Below are 13,614 nucleotides of genomic sequence, written 5' to 3'. Positions count from 1 at the left end.
CCTGTGTACTGGCCCCTGGTTGACTTAGAAATGATGGAAGAATGCCACATTATCTCCAACTATCGACTGAACCATGCTACAATCAGGGAGCTTTGTACCCAGTTGGGGTGTGATCTGTTGCCAGCCATTTGACAACCTACAGCCATTCCACCAACTGTGCAGGTGCTATCCGTCCTCCACTTCTTGGCCACTGGCTCATTCCAGGGGATAGTGGGAATGGCAACAGGCATGTTTCAACAAATGTTCAGCAGTTTCTTGAGGAATGTCTTGTCTGCCTTAGTAAAACATGGAAAGCTACATTCAATTTCCCCATACTGCAGATTTGGCCAGTGTGAAGGCTGGATTCTACGCAATGGGACATATCCCTCATGTGATTGGGGACATAGATGGCACCCACATTGCATAAATACCACCCAGGGCTGATGAGCAAGTGTGCATAAACTGTAAAAGTTTTCACTCTATTAATGTGCAGATAGTCTGCTTATCAGACCAGAACATCTCCCAGGTAAATGCAAGGTTTCCAGGGCCTGTACATGATTTGTTCATCCTCAGGAATAGCAGTGTCCCACGGATGATGGCTCTTCTACAAAGAGTGAGGTCCTACCTCATCGGTGAGTATGATGAGTGTATATGAAATGACTGATACCCCAGCCTTCCTACTCAGTCTATATGTGACATGGTGGATTGTAAATGTCAGTTTACCCTATCCACAGGTAGTTCGGGTTATTCCAATCTCGCCTGGCTACTGACACCAGTGAGGAATCCAAGGAACAGAGCTGAAGAACAGCACAATGAGGCTCATAGGAGGACAAGAAGGGTGATCAAAAGGACATTTGGTCTGTTGAAGGCAAGGTTCAGATGCCTGCACATCTCTGGGTGTTACCTGGAGAACTCACCACAGATTGTGTGCCAGATTGTGTTGGCCTGCTGCATGCTCCACAATATGGCACTAATAAGGAATATCCCATTGCTAGAGGAGGAAGGAGTTAGGGACAAACTGGTGGCAGAGGAGGGAGGATATATGAGTGATGAAAATGGGGATGAGGAAGATGTAGGCACAAGGACACAGCTCAACCATCAGTACTTCAGCTAAGATTATGGTAGGTACATCTCTTCATTCACCATTTGTCATGTTGGAGTAAAGGTTGGGTGCACTTCGTCATCCTTTTCTGATATGAGTAGGTATTGTTCGCAATTGGGTATCAGATGAGTGTACAGATGAGAAGTCTGACAAGTATGTCACCAGTCCCACTGTGATGTTATCTTGTTCATCTGTCTGTGTTGCATATACGTCAGACATCCTATCTACTTCTTAACACATATATGACTAACACATTCTGATTCACATGCATAGTTTTGCCTCTTCTTGTGACTTCAATTGATGTAAATACTTGGCATCCCAGGGTGTGAGCTTTGTAGTACAACTAAAATGGGTGTGTATGACTCAGTTCATTACTGTTAGATGCAACTATTATCTTGTCTCATAGTACCTGGACAGGGTTGTGGTCATGTGTGCAATAGCATTGGATTGTCTATCAATGTGTAAACCTACTTTGTAATTCGTTTAACCATCATGATGAGCAGGTATATACTGTTGCCAACTGTGCAATTCATATGTGATGTACCTTCTGTGCTATCAATTGCAGAAGTGCTGTGGATGATGTCTGACTACTCTTCCCTCTCTGCTACCTAAGGACCCAGGTATGTGTGGAAACTGACTTTGCAGCAGGGAACCAGATGTCAGGATGATACATTCACATCTTGACTGTGTATTGATAATCAATTTCTATAGCATGTCACAATTTTGTTGTACTGAGTGAACACAAAACACCATAAGTTGTGTGTAGGTGTATTTATTGTGAATACCAAATGGTGAATAGGGTGCAATGAAGTGGGACCATGGTGTTCACAAACATCAGTCTGTTAGGCCAAACAGTTGGTAGCACAGGTCTAGTATCCATGTGGCATTTGAAAATGGGGCTATGTCAGTAAAGTCAACAAGGTGTCTCTGTGGCACACAAGGGAGACAGTTCTGGAGAGGTCTATTTCCTGGCAGTGGGGTTTGTCTTGGCTTCAGTCCCTGCAGGATGTCTGGCTCTGTGACTACGTTTGTATGAGGGTTCATCACCTACAGGGGGTGGCTCAGTAGTGGCTTGTGAGTCCTCAGGCATGGCCACCATCTCACTAGCTGCAGCAAATGTATGGTCTGGTCAGTAGGTTGGCTAGTGGAAGGGACCTGGTGGTGGTTGGAGGACTCACACAGGACTGTGATGAGCTCCTGCATCAAGCCTTTCATAGAGGCCATGGTTGCATTGAGTACATGCCACCGCTGCATGGCCTCCTGGTGGTACTCCCTCTGCAGCCTCAGGTTTTCCCCCAGCATGTCTAAGATCTGGCCCATCTTGTCCTGGGTAAGCTGTATGTTCCCAGACCTTGTGCTATTGCCTCGTGGACAGGTGGATCTCTGGATTGCCCCACCTTGTGGCCCTTAGGTGCCCTCCCACTAGCCCTAGCCCTCCTACTCAGTGCACCCACTCCCACTTACACCAGGGCCTTCATTGTCTTGTGTAGTGGATGCTGACTCAGGTCCCTGTACAAATGGGCATACTATGGATTGACGTGGCCTGGTGACACTGGTTTAGGGGTGTTGGGCGACAGGTGTTGTGGTGGCAGAGGTTGTGGGGAGCTCTATGGTGTCCTGAGTGAGGCTGGTGGAGGTGGACTGCCCAGAGAGCCTGGATGGGCCAGGTAGGTCTTTCAGTTCCAGACATCCTGTATAGCTGTCATCACTGGGGTCTTCATCTGGTGGAGGACTGGCTCTACGTGGCACTTGGGTGATTGACAACATTCTCAGTGGCACCTGTGGATAACAGGGATTGTTGCTCACATCTTCCTGATGTACTTTACAGAGGCTGCAAGGTGAGTGCTATATGTCATGCCTCAGTAATCAGCTGAAGTTATACGAGGGGAATGTGCATAGTTAGGTGGCTAAATGGTGATGCATTGTGGGAGTTGTAGTGCTTCATGCTGTACATGCATTGGATGCATTTGGGTGTGTAGACTTAGGGATTGGTGTTAGTGGGGTAGGGTAAGCATGCAGTGGATGGGGATGCTTGCATTACAGATATACTTAATAGAAGAGGATTATAGGTGACTTACCTGTTTCCAGTCATCCAGGAATTCCCTCAGGGTGCAGGATCGCTGAGACCTTCTCCTCCCATGATGTGACCTCCAAGGTAGGAGATGGGGGCCCCCGCCAGTCTTCATGAGGGCGATTTGCTGTATGGATGCCATGGACCGGGCCTTCCCCCTCAGGTCGTTCCACCTCTTCCGTATGTCCTCCTTTGGGCGTGGGTGGCTTCCCACTGAGTTCACCTTGTCGATGATCCTCTGCCATAACTCCATCTTCTTTGCCATGGACGTTTGCTGGACTTGTGCCCTGAACAATGGCTTTACCCCGATGATTTCATTCACCATAGTCCTTAATTCATCATCGGTGAAACAGGGTTGCTTTTGGAGGAACATGGTTAGTGTGAGTGTAAATTATTTTAAGTGAAGTGTGATGCATGAGAGGTGTGCAGGTGTCTGTGATGTCTGTGTGCAGTGCGATTTTCAGAGTGGTCGTGCAATGTATGGTAGTTGTGTAAAAGCTGAGGATTGTGGGTTGTGTGTATGTGTGTTTTATAGTGGTGAGGGTAGGATGTAGTGTGTGTATGTTTTCCAGGGTTGGGGGATTCCAATTGGCCAATGTGCTGTTGTGTTTTAGTGGAGGTCCTGTTTTGGCCGCCGCGTTACGGACCACCAATAGATTACCACCGCTGTGCTTATTTGTGGGTCGTATTGGAGAGCGCTGCCTTTTTCTGGCGTGCCAGTGTGGGTGGTGGACTGCCTCTCAGCCACCATCATTCAGCCTGGTGGTGTCATAATTGCAACTGTATTCTGGCGATTTTGTTTTTGTGTGTCGTAATTGAGTGGGCGGATTACCACCGCCACTGCGGTGTTTTGGCGGCCACGTGCACAACGGTCTTCGGGAATGACCGCCAATGTCAAAATGAGGGTCATAGTGTTTTTAGATAAGAAACTTAGGGATGACAGTCTGATAGCTTCTTATTTTGTACATCCTGAGTCCTAGATGTGTGGAAAAGATAATAATATGCACTGACTGTTTGCTGGTGAAATTAGTGGAACCAATTTAAATCTAGTTTGAACGCTATAGGCCCAGTTTAAGATGGCTATGGCATCATGAATGGTTGGATGTGCGTGCCTCTCCTGATTGATTGCTTACTTGGAAATTATCATGTGCATGCAAATTCTCTTCTTACCCTGTTGTTTGGCATTTTAGAGAAGCGCAATAGCCAGTGGATTAGGAGCTTGACAATTTTGATGTTATCTCTTTCTGCAGCTGTGCCACTGCTGCTCGAATGTGGATTTACCTTAAATAAATGGAAGACAAGAGGCGCCTGGCAAAGCAGGAGCAGTTTGTCTGATTAAATGCTATGACTGGGAGAGTACACTAGAGAGTCGGGGTCTGATGACCGTCTCTCAAATTTACAGAGTTTTGAGTGTCTTTTTCAACATTGTTTTGAGGTGCAATAATACAATTGAATACATTCTTTGAAAAAAGGAGGCCATAAATCCTACCATCTGATAAAGTGTGCGGGTGGGTCTCGAACTTGCATGGACATGGTGTGGACCAGTGGGTAACATGCCCAGATGTCTGGCAAAAGGAGTGCATAATAACTGCGTGTGGTGTGTGTGCTGTGTTCTGGTTAGCTGTGTGTTCCTAACCTCATGTGGCATCTAACCTGTGCTCTGTTAATCAGTTGCTTCAGGCCTGGGTCGCGTGGAATTCATGTCGGGTGGAATCGACAATAGTAAAGCGATTTTGTTGTTATGCTGGCACATATCATGGCATACGTTGACATTATTTTTGTGCATATCAACATCACTACTTTTGATCTCTTACAAAAATGCATTTGCAAGTGTCTAAATGTGACCACCTAGAGTTTCTCATCAATGTGCAGCTTGACGTTTTTGGTGAAAGCCCACTTAGTTGAAAAGATAGTCAACTAATTCAGTACGTCATCAACCATGAATGGTCATGCACTAAGTTTAAAGTGTATCAATTACAGTGTTTCTGCTGTTGGAAACCAAGTAGCATACCCTGATTGCTTTCTTTAAGAATGCCTATGTTTCTACAGTGGTGCAGTTTTGTTGAAACTTGACCTGAAAAGCGCCTCCCAGGGGAATGCGACACTGATCTCAAAATACGGGGATTTGGTTATATGACATACGCGAACTAACACAATATTGATTTACCATAATATTGACAAAAATATATGATTGAGTAAAATATTGTAATTCAATCCAAAAATAAGAAAAAACACAAATATCAATAACAAAAATATTGGCATCAAACATAATGAAAATCACCAATATAGATAACAGAAATATCAATAAACAAAATATTGATAAACCATTCAATACATAGAAAATAAATAAAACATCAAACACAAAAATATCCCTTAAAATAATATTGACTAAAACAAGGAGTACACTACCTCAAAATGATAGCAAAAACAATAGTCTAACCAACCTATTAATGCCACTAACAGTAAAGTCCAACACAAACCAGCAACAGCAAAACTTAAATATTATTTAGTGAATATTAGACCAAATAACTGTCTTACTCTGTCTATAAAACACATTTGAATAAAATAACATACAATAAGACAGATAAATAAAAATATCATAATGTGAAAATTATTAAAACATATATCTCAAAATGCAAAAGCAAATCCACTTAAAACATTCAAAATATTGCATAACATGCAAAATATACACAACATAACATTTCACTTTCATATAAATACAGAATTATTCCAAGAATAATATTACCAACAACAAAAGATACAAATTAATAAACTTATGGCTTTGTAACTGATGTCCATGATGCACCATATCCCCACAAAACAAATCCACGGAAATAGGCAACAATAAACCCCCCAAAATGCAAAAATGTAAGGTCCAAAACTAAATCCAAAGAATTATGGCATAATCCTAGGAAACCATAAAAAAAACAGAAAAAGCAAAATTAAAAAAAAAAACCTTCCAGGAAAACCAAAACACTTAAAAATATTGTTGGTTAAAATATAACCAATAAAATTCCCTTTCCTAAAAAATGCATCCAAAACGGGAACTATCTTCTCCTGCAACTGAAGAACTTGAAATAAAAAAATAACAAAGTAAGATAACCACCCTCACAAAACATACATCACAAAGCTTTACAAACATTGCAACAATACATTGCAAACATTATTTACATAGCCCCAATAACTATTTGAAGTACCTAGAGAAATCGGCTACCCATGTTAGTTGAGCCTTCTCCATTGAAAAGCTTAGAATGCCCCTGGCTACGCATAGACCTCTTATGGCAGGTTATTCCTGTTGTAACAACATTTCTGCATCATTGATCTTTGTAATGTTTGGAGTTATTTCCCCCTGATCCAGCTCTATGCCGCTTGCTCTGCTCCCATACAAAAACTACAATGGTTCCTGGAGGTAATGTACATATATAGCACAAACTGTCAAAAAATAATAATACAACAGAGCCCAACAGAAAAGTCAAAGCCGTTGAAATTCATATTATTGTTTATAGAACCTCCTCCCCTTAAGGCAATTTCTAGAGCAGCTTGTCATCTGTTTTCTAGTTTGCGTGCTTCCCTAATATTAAGTGTGTTAATAATGAAATTCCAGGCTGACTCCGAATGTGAACATGTTGGTCAGCGCCATCAACATGGACCAGAATACATCAATGGGACCGCAGGGTTTCTATAAGCCTGTTTGTGGAAAATACTCCTGCAGTATGCAGTGTCCCTTGGTAGATGTATGTGATGATCACCAAAGCTGTGTAGTCTCCTTGACCTCTTAAATTCAGCATAATTACGAAAGTTTCAAGGGCAGTTCATCAGCTTGAAATGGAGCAGCAGTGATCATTTTGTCATGGAATCGTTCCATACATAGCTATTCAGTCTGATCATCAACAGCACCCACCCTAACCAATACTGTGAGGTTGTCAATTCTGCTAAAAATCCTGAGAATGAACTGAAGGATGACCATGAAGGGTCTGACCTGGGCTGCAGGAGTAGACACCTGGAGCTTGACATTTGCTCCCATGTTGGATGGTCAAAAGTGGCAAATGGACCACTGATTTGGTTAGCGCTACAGAACCTCCTCAGTGGAGGCGTAACCAGGAGAAATATCTATACTTCTCCTAGTTTTTTCTTCTTCCTATATGTGCTGCATTCTGGAGCGCACTTGGAAAAAGGAAAAACACTCCCAGGATTGTGTTTGTGCAGGAAGGTGCCATTGATTTGTTTGGTGCTACGGAACATGAATGTAAGCCTACGTGTGTAAGGAATAAGAGAAGACATGGTACATTATGTCAGTATATAATGCCTAGGATGATGACTTTCCTTAATTACCTACACCAACCATAAGACCAAGACTTAAATGCACATATAAGGTTTCTCACAGTGCTATGTGCTAAATCTTCTTTACATACATTAGGAAGCTACAAAACATAAACATCCTCTTATTTCACATCGGGAGCCATCCTACTTTGACCCTAGAAAATACAATAGGCCAACATTTTTATTCAGGTGTACATTTTTTACAAAATATTATTCATTAGGCCAGGAAACAGCATTCTTACTTCTTTTATATTCTTTCTTTTCGGAGGTATGCGGGTACATTTAATAATGGAACCCCCAAACAATAAACACACTCCAGTTTGAAATAGATTTTAAAGCTTCCTCATTCTAGTTTAATATAAATGATCAAGCCAAAATGCTTTAAAGGTATTATTTCTAAGGATTTGAGGTTTTCCGAACTAGATGCATTATTTAATATTTACTTGCAGTGTAAATTTCTTTGTATTTATTTTAAGGCCCTCAGGGATCCGATGCTGCCTTCTGCACGCCTTTCTTCAGGGCTGAAATGGCATAATACCTTAAAATAAATGTTATTTATCAGAATTCGCACAGTAATAGTTCAAATCCATTTCCAGGGGCATACATTTTGGTGAGAAAACTATTTTTCTTTTGCTGTGTTGGAAATCTGTGCTGGGCTTTGTGTATGAAGTGAAAAATGTGAAAGCACCACAGAATGTTAGCAGCACCGTACCTGTGGTGCTGAGCTACTGCTTATTTCTTATCATGCCTAGAAGTACGGGAAACTGTATGCTTTACTAGGTCACTATCCTGAGATGAGTACAATTCATTTTAAATACTGTTTTAAGGAAAAATACAATGAAGTAACTGCATGTATTCTCCTTTTCAGGTTGAGGTCTGATCGTGATAAATACATTATACTTTATATTAAAAGTAACCTCCCCCTCTGACAAGCTTTTCTCGGTAATTTTTTATTAGGCCTCTTCTTCAGATTAAATATACCTAATAATAATAATAATAATAATAATTATAACAAAAACAATAATAAAGTTAATACCCTATTTTTAAACAGTGCTTTACACTGCACTTCTACTGTTTATAATGCTAAAAATTCACTGATTTTTTTACTACTACACAACTTAATGTAGAGAAGATTAAAAGCGCAAGACATCACATAAAAATGAAGCGTCATCTTTATGAGCCTTTTGTGCCGTCTTTGCATCAGCTTTTGTGTCATAACATGGGTGCAAAACTTTAACTCATATCCATGAGGCAAGGCAAAACCACTTTCCATGTCTTTGAATGGCCACATAGATGTGGAGTAAGGCAAGGTAGCACAGATCGCTGCGTTGCCTTCCTTTGTGCAAGGGAGGCATTCCATGGACGTTGCGGTGGGTATTCGCATACAACACCCATGGATGTCAACGTATTCGCAGATTTTGCACCAAAATCTAACGTTTCCCCAGGGGAGGCGTAACGAGGAGAAACATCTTTATTTCTCCATTTTTTTCATCTTTCTCTGTGTGCTGCATAGAAAGAGAAAAACCCCTCCCGGAATTGTTTTAGTACAAGAAGGTTCCCCTTCCTGCACAAAAACAAACCTGCTTACAACGCAGACAGTCTTGCACCATGGTGCCTGCTTTGACACAGAGCAGCTCAGCAAGATGATTTGCTGAACTCTGTTGTGCCAAAAGGCCATAAGTATGGCCCTCAGAGACTGAAACTTTGTTTGATGGTGTGAAGAAGCAGACTGTATAGACATCCACTGGCTTGAAGCATTTATACCTACTCCGCTTTAACAAACACCCAATCATATTTTTGCTGTAGATGTTATTCTGGATTTTATTTACATAACATTTTATTTGGAAATGCAAACATTTGGCCAGAGTAGCAACTGATGCGAATAGCCCGGTTTTAGTCTACGTGCACCATCACTGAGTGTGCCTGGTGTAATTGTGGTGTGTGCCCTCTTAATAGAAATAAGCGCTGTATGCAGTGCATGAGCCTCATGAGCTGACACAGTACTGTTGCTGCTCTTTGGTTGGCTCATGTGTATGTAATCAAACACTTCACCCATCAAGTTGAGGACTTTAGTGGTGGGAGTCCATGCTGTATTGTCAGTGTCTTTGCAGGAGCACCACAACCTTCCTTTGTTGTGGGCCTGGGAACCCATCACATGGAAATACAGTCTTTGAGAGCACAGCCTTGTGGGAGTTTTCGGGGCGGGGGCATTATGACCCTCTATGATCCCTCAAATTTGGCACCCAGGGGTTGCACTAATGTTTAGTGCCTTTGTAGAAGTAACACAACCTTCCTAGAGTTCAGGGCCTTGAATCGCATGACATGAAAGTACAGTCTTTGAGAGCATTGCTTCGTGGGAGGTTTCTGTGGGATGAGAGCGCACTGTGACCCTCTCTGGTCCCTCCCAGTTGGCATCCTTGGTGGATGCAATAATCATGTGCCACCTCATGAGTGGTGCACAGTTTGCATATGCCAGGAGATTTTTCTTTCCTGAACACCTGCTTCTGAAACATGGTCTGGGTGCACCAAGGCATCTACTTATTTGCACGGTGCTACTCCATTAATACACTGACAAAATACCGATTTGTTCATTGTGCAATAACTTACTTTGTACCTACACAAAAAATATTATGGAAGAGAGAAACAAAACGTTCTGTGGCCTCTTCTAGAATAGCAAAGGAATGGCAGTATTCTAAAATTAGGTGAAGATCCTACCATGTTTCTCTGTGACATAACTATCAGGGGATTGAGCTCAAGTTAATTTACTGACTTTGAGGGTTAACCCTGATGAGGGTTAAGGGCGGCCTGCATTAAGGGATGGGTAGCAGCCACGTTTTGAGTATTCATCTGACCTTCGAACATCCACGCTTCCTGCAGACAAAAACATGCAGTGCTACAAACCTATATAAATGAGCTGCATAAATGTTCAAAACAGACACGTTTCAGTGATATAACACTGATATAACACTCCCTCACCTTATATTCCAGTTTCCTACACTAGTGTTCAGCAGTCGGATCCAGGACTTGTGCTTTGCAGTACCACTCAGTGATTTCAGGTAAAACCAAAAAATCTGTTTTTACAAAATCAACTTTTTATATTTTAAATTGACATTTGATTTTGTAATTGTCCATTTTTGATTTTCATTTCTACCTTTAGATTTTTCAGCTGCGTTTTTATAGGGTGGAAGGGGATCTGGGGAGCATTGACAGCCTCAGCACATCTGAGCTGAGGAAACATTGTAAGGAGGGCGGGCTGAAGCTGGTTAAGGGGTCCTAGAAGGAGGAGTTCTGGATGGTATTCAGTTCAGAGCATGGGAGAGAGTCCACCTGCCACTGTCCTCCACACTGGAGTAAGAGGATGAGGGCAGAGGATGAGGAAGAGGAGGCTTAGAGTGGTGCTATGGGGCCCAATACATATTTAAGTGCCAAAACTTCATAATTATAGGTGGTACTGTCTTCAGACATGACTTTGACAGTAAATCTTCCACCTTAGAACCCTAGTGCTACTAGTGGGACTGAATCGCTGCTTGTGTCACCCACTCAAGTAGCCCTGAAACATGTCCCAGGCCTGCCATTTTAGAGATTGTGTGCAGTTTACACTGTCATGTTGACTTGTCACTAAAAAGCCCTTGCCAAGCTTTAAACTTCCCTTTTATTACATATGAATCACCCCTGAAGCAGGCCCTAGGTATCCCATAGGGCTGGGTGCTGTGCAACGAAAAGGTAGGACATGCACATTTAGGTTTTACATGTCCTGGTAGTGAAAAACTGCCAAATTCTTTTTTTAATACTGAGGGGCATACTTTTCTCATGATCTAACATTGGGATCTCCTTATTACAACTAGTAAGCTGTAACTCCTAAAAGAGAGAAGGGTCATCTGTCATGCTTAGTACCTATGGAGTTATAATGATAAATCCTCCTTCATGGTGAAGTCAAATTTATGGTTACAAGTTTGAAAATGCCACGTTTAGAAAGTTGGCATTTTCCTGCTCTTAGCATTGTGTGCCTGCAGCTGTTCTCCAATACACGCTGGGATGAATGACAGCTGGACTTTGTGCATTACCTCCAGACAGCCACATACAAAAGGAGCTTAGGTGTGACTTATGGGCCATCAACATCCTGATGGGCCATCCTGGGCAGGATGGGAGGGAGGAACTGGGCACAGCCTGACACTGACACCTGAGTATGCTGTGACCTGTCCCCATTCAAAGGGCTGCATATCACCCTGTAATGAGTCTGGAGTCAGGACAGGAAGAAAGGAACTCTGTGCGCTTCAATGACCCTTCATTGAAGTCACCCCCACTTCAAAGGCACAACTGGGTATAAGTACTGGACCTCTGACCCTACCAAATCAGTACAATTCTGGACCTGTGGTTTCTTCTGCTGGGAAGAAGGACTGCTGTATTGCTACTAAGACTGCTACTCTGCTGGCTGCTGCACTGCAAGAACTGCTTTCTTGCTGGGCTGGTCTACTGCTTGTTGCTGTCCTTGCCTGGGAGAGAACAACTGGACCCACAGCACTTGAATGTGCAACCAGTGATTCGAAGGGCTTTCTGGCTTTTCTCCTGTTTTCTTAAGTCTCAGGGACACAAAATACTTCCAGCCCATCACCTACCACACCTGGACTTTGCAATCTGTGAGTCTTGCCCTGCCAAGTGTTGCCAACGCAGTCCTGGGCCCTTGGACGTGGGTGTAAATTAATGTTTTAGTCCAGAACCAACACATCAGCACCTTTATACTGCTCAGAACAATAGCATCTCTATCGACACTGACGCACTGCGGCCGCTGCTGCGATGATCGGAAACATCACATCACTGACTGTGCGGTGCATTGCCTCCATTTCCAACTCATCTCTTGATTTGTGGAGGTCAGAGCTGAGGAATCGCCTCCATCCCAAAGATCGACGACAATGCATAGCCTCCCCTGCTCCTCGCATCCTCTTTGACGTCGATGCAAACAAGGTACTTTTTCAGGGAGCCAAGGCTGGTCCCTGTTTCCGACCTGTGCTCGATCACGGTCAGTCTGAACTTTTTATTTTACCCCAGTCTAGTGCGACTACATAGCCCCGGTTGACACTTTAAGCTTTTAAGCACTACAATTTCATGAAATCTTAAAAAATTCATAACTCTGGTTATACATATTGAATTTTCTGTTGTTTTGATCTTGTTTTGTCCATAAACGTTTAAGGTATTTTTGTAAACTCTTTTTGTGGTGTTTTTACTGTGTTACTAGTTGAAATGTTGCACAAATACTTTACATATTGCCTCCTAAGTTAAGGCTGCCTGTTCCATGCCAAGCTACCAGAAGGTGAGCGCAGGTTAATTTAGGGTGTGTATCTGACTTACTCTGACTAGGATTGTTGCTCTTGCTTGGACAGTGTGCATACCCCTGCCAACCAAAACCCAAATTTCTAAAACCAGACAAATGAAATGACATTTAGTGATGGGAGTTTATTTTCTGTCCAATTTCATGCCATTGAAACAGGCTTGGAATAGCTGTTATGTTTTGTTGTTGCTGGTGAATAAAAGAAATGTGTTTCTTGATGGGGTTGAGTTTCAGGTCGGTAATGGAGATCCAGGCGAGGATGAGATGCAGGCATAGCTTGAGGCATTGTATGTCAGGAGTAGGGGAGACTTTCATGTAGGGCTGTTTTTGTTAGCATATAGGTCAATTTTGTGCTGTTGTCAGTGGGAGAGTTCCAAGGGGTTCCATATAAAGATTAGAGACACCTGTGGAGAGGATGGATTCCCTGGTAGACTCACAAGGGATCTGGAAGTTCTGGAGTCTAGAGGCACCTATGTGGATGAAAGGGTTACAGGTTGACAGGTAGATGGAGAATCAGTGGTGTATGTTGCTAGAGAGTAATTGCCAAGCTACTGAGGGTGGATTAGGTGCTGTGCACGGACCGCCTACATTTGTCAGGGAGCATTTTAGTAATCAGAGCAATAAGAGTGGCTTGTATGTCCTATTTTTGAAAATGTAATCCTGACAAGGAATACACATTTAAAAAATGCATCTCTTAAAAGGTGTTGGATCTGATTACACCTAAGGCACTAGATTTTTCAGATAGGAAGAATTCATGCATTTAATTAAACCTGCTGATATAAACTGCATAACAAACACCAAAAGCTGTTCCTTTTC

Source organism: Pleurodeles waltl, chromosome 10, assembly GCF_031143425.1.
Source record: "Pleurodeles waltl isolate 20211129_DDA chromosome 10, aPleWal1.hap1.20221129, whole genome shotgun sequence".
Classification (NCBI taxonomy): Eukaryota; Metazoa; Chordata; class Amphibia; order Caudata; family Salamandridae; genus Pleurodeles; species Pleurodeles waltl.
The sequence above is the reverse complement of the archived record's forward strand: the minus strand, read 5'-3'. Positions refer to the sequence as shown.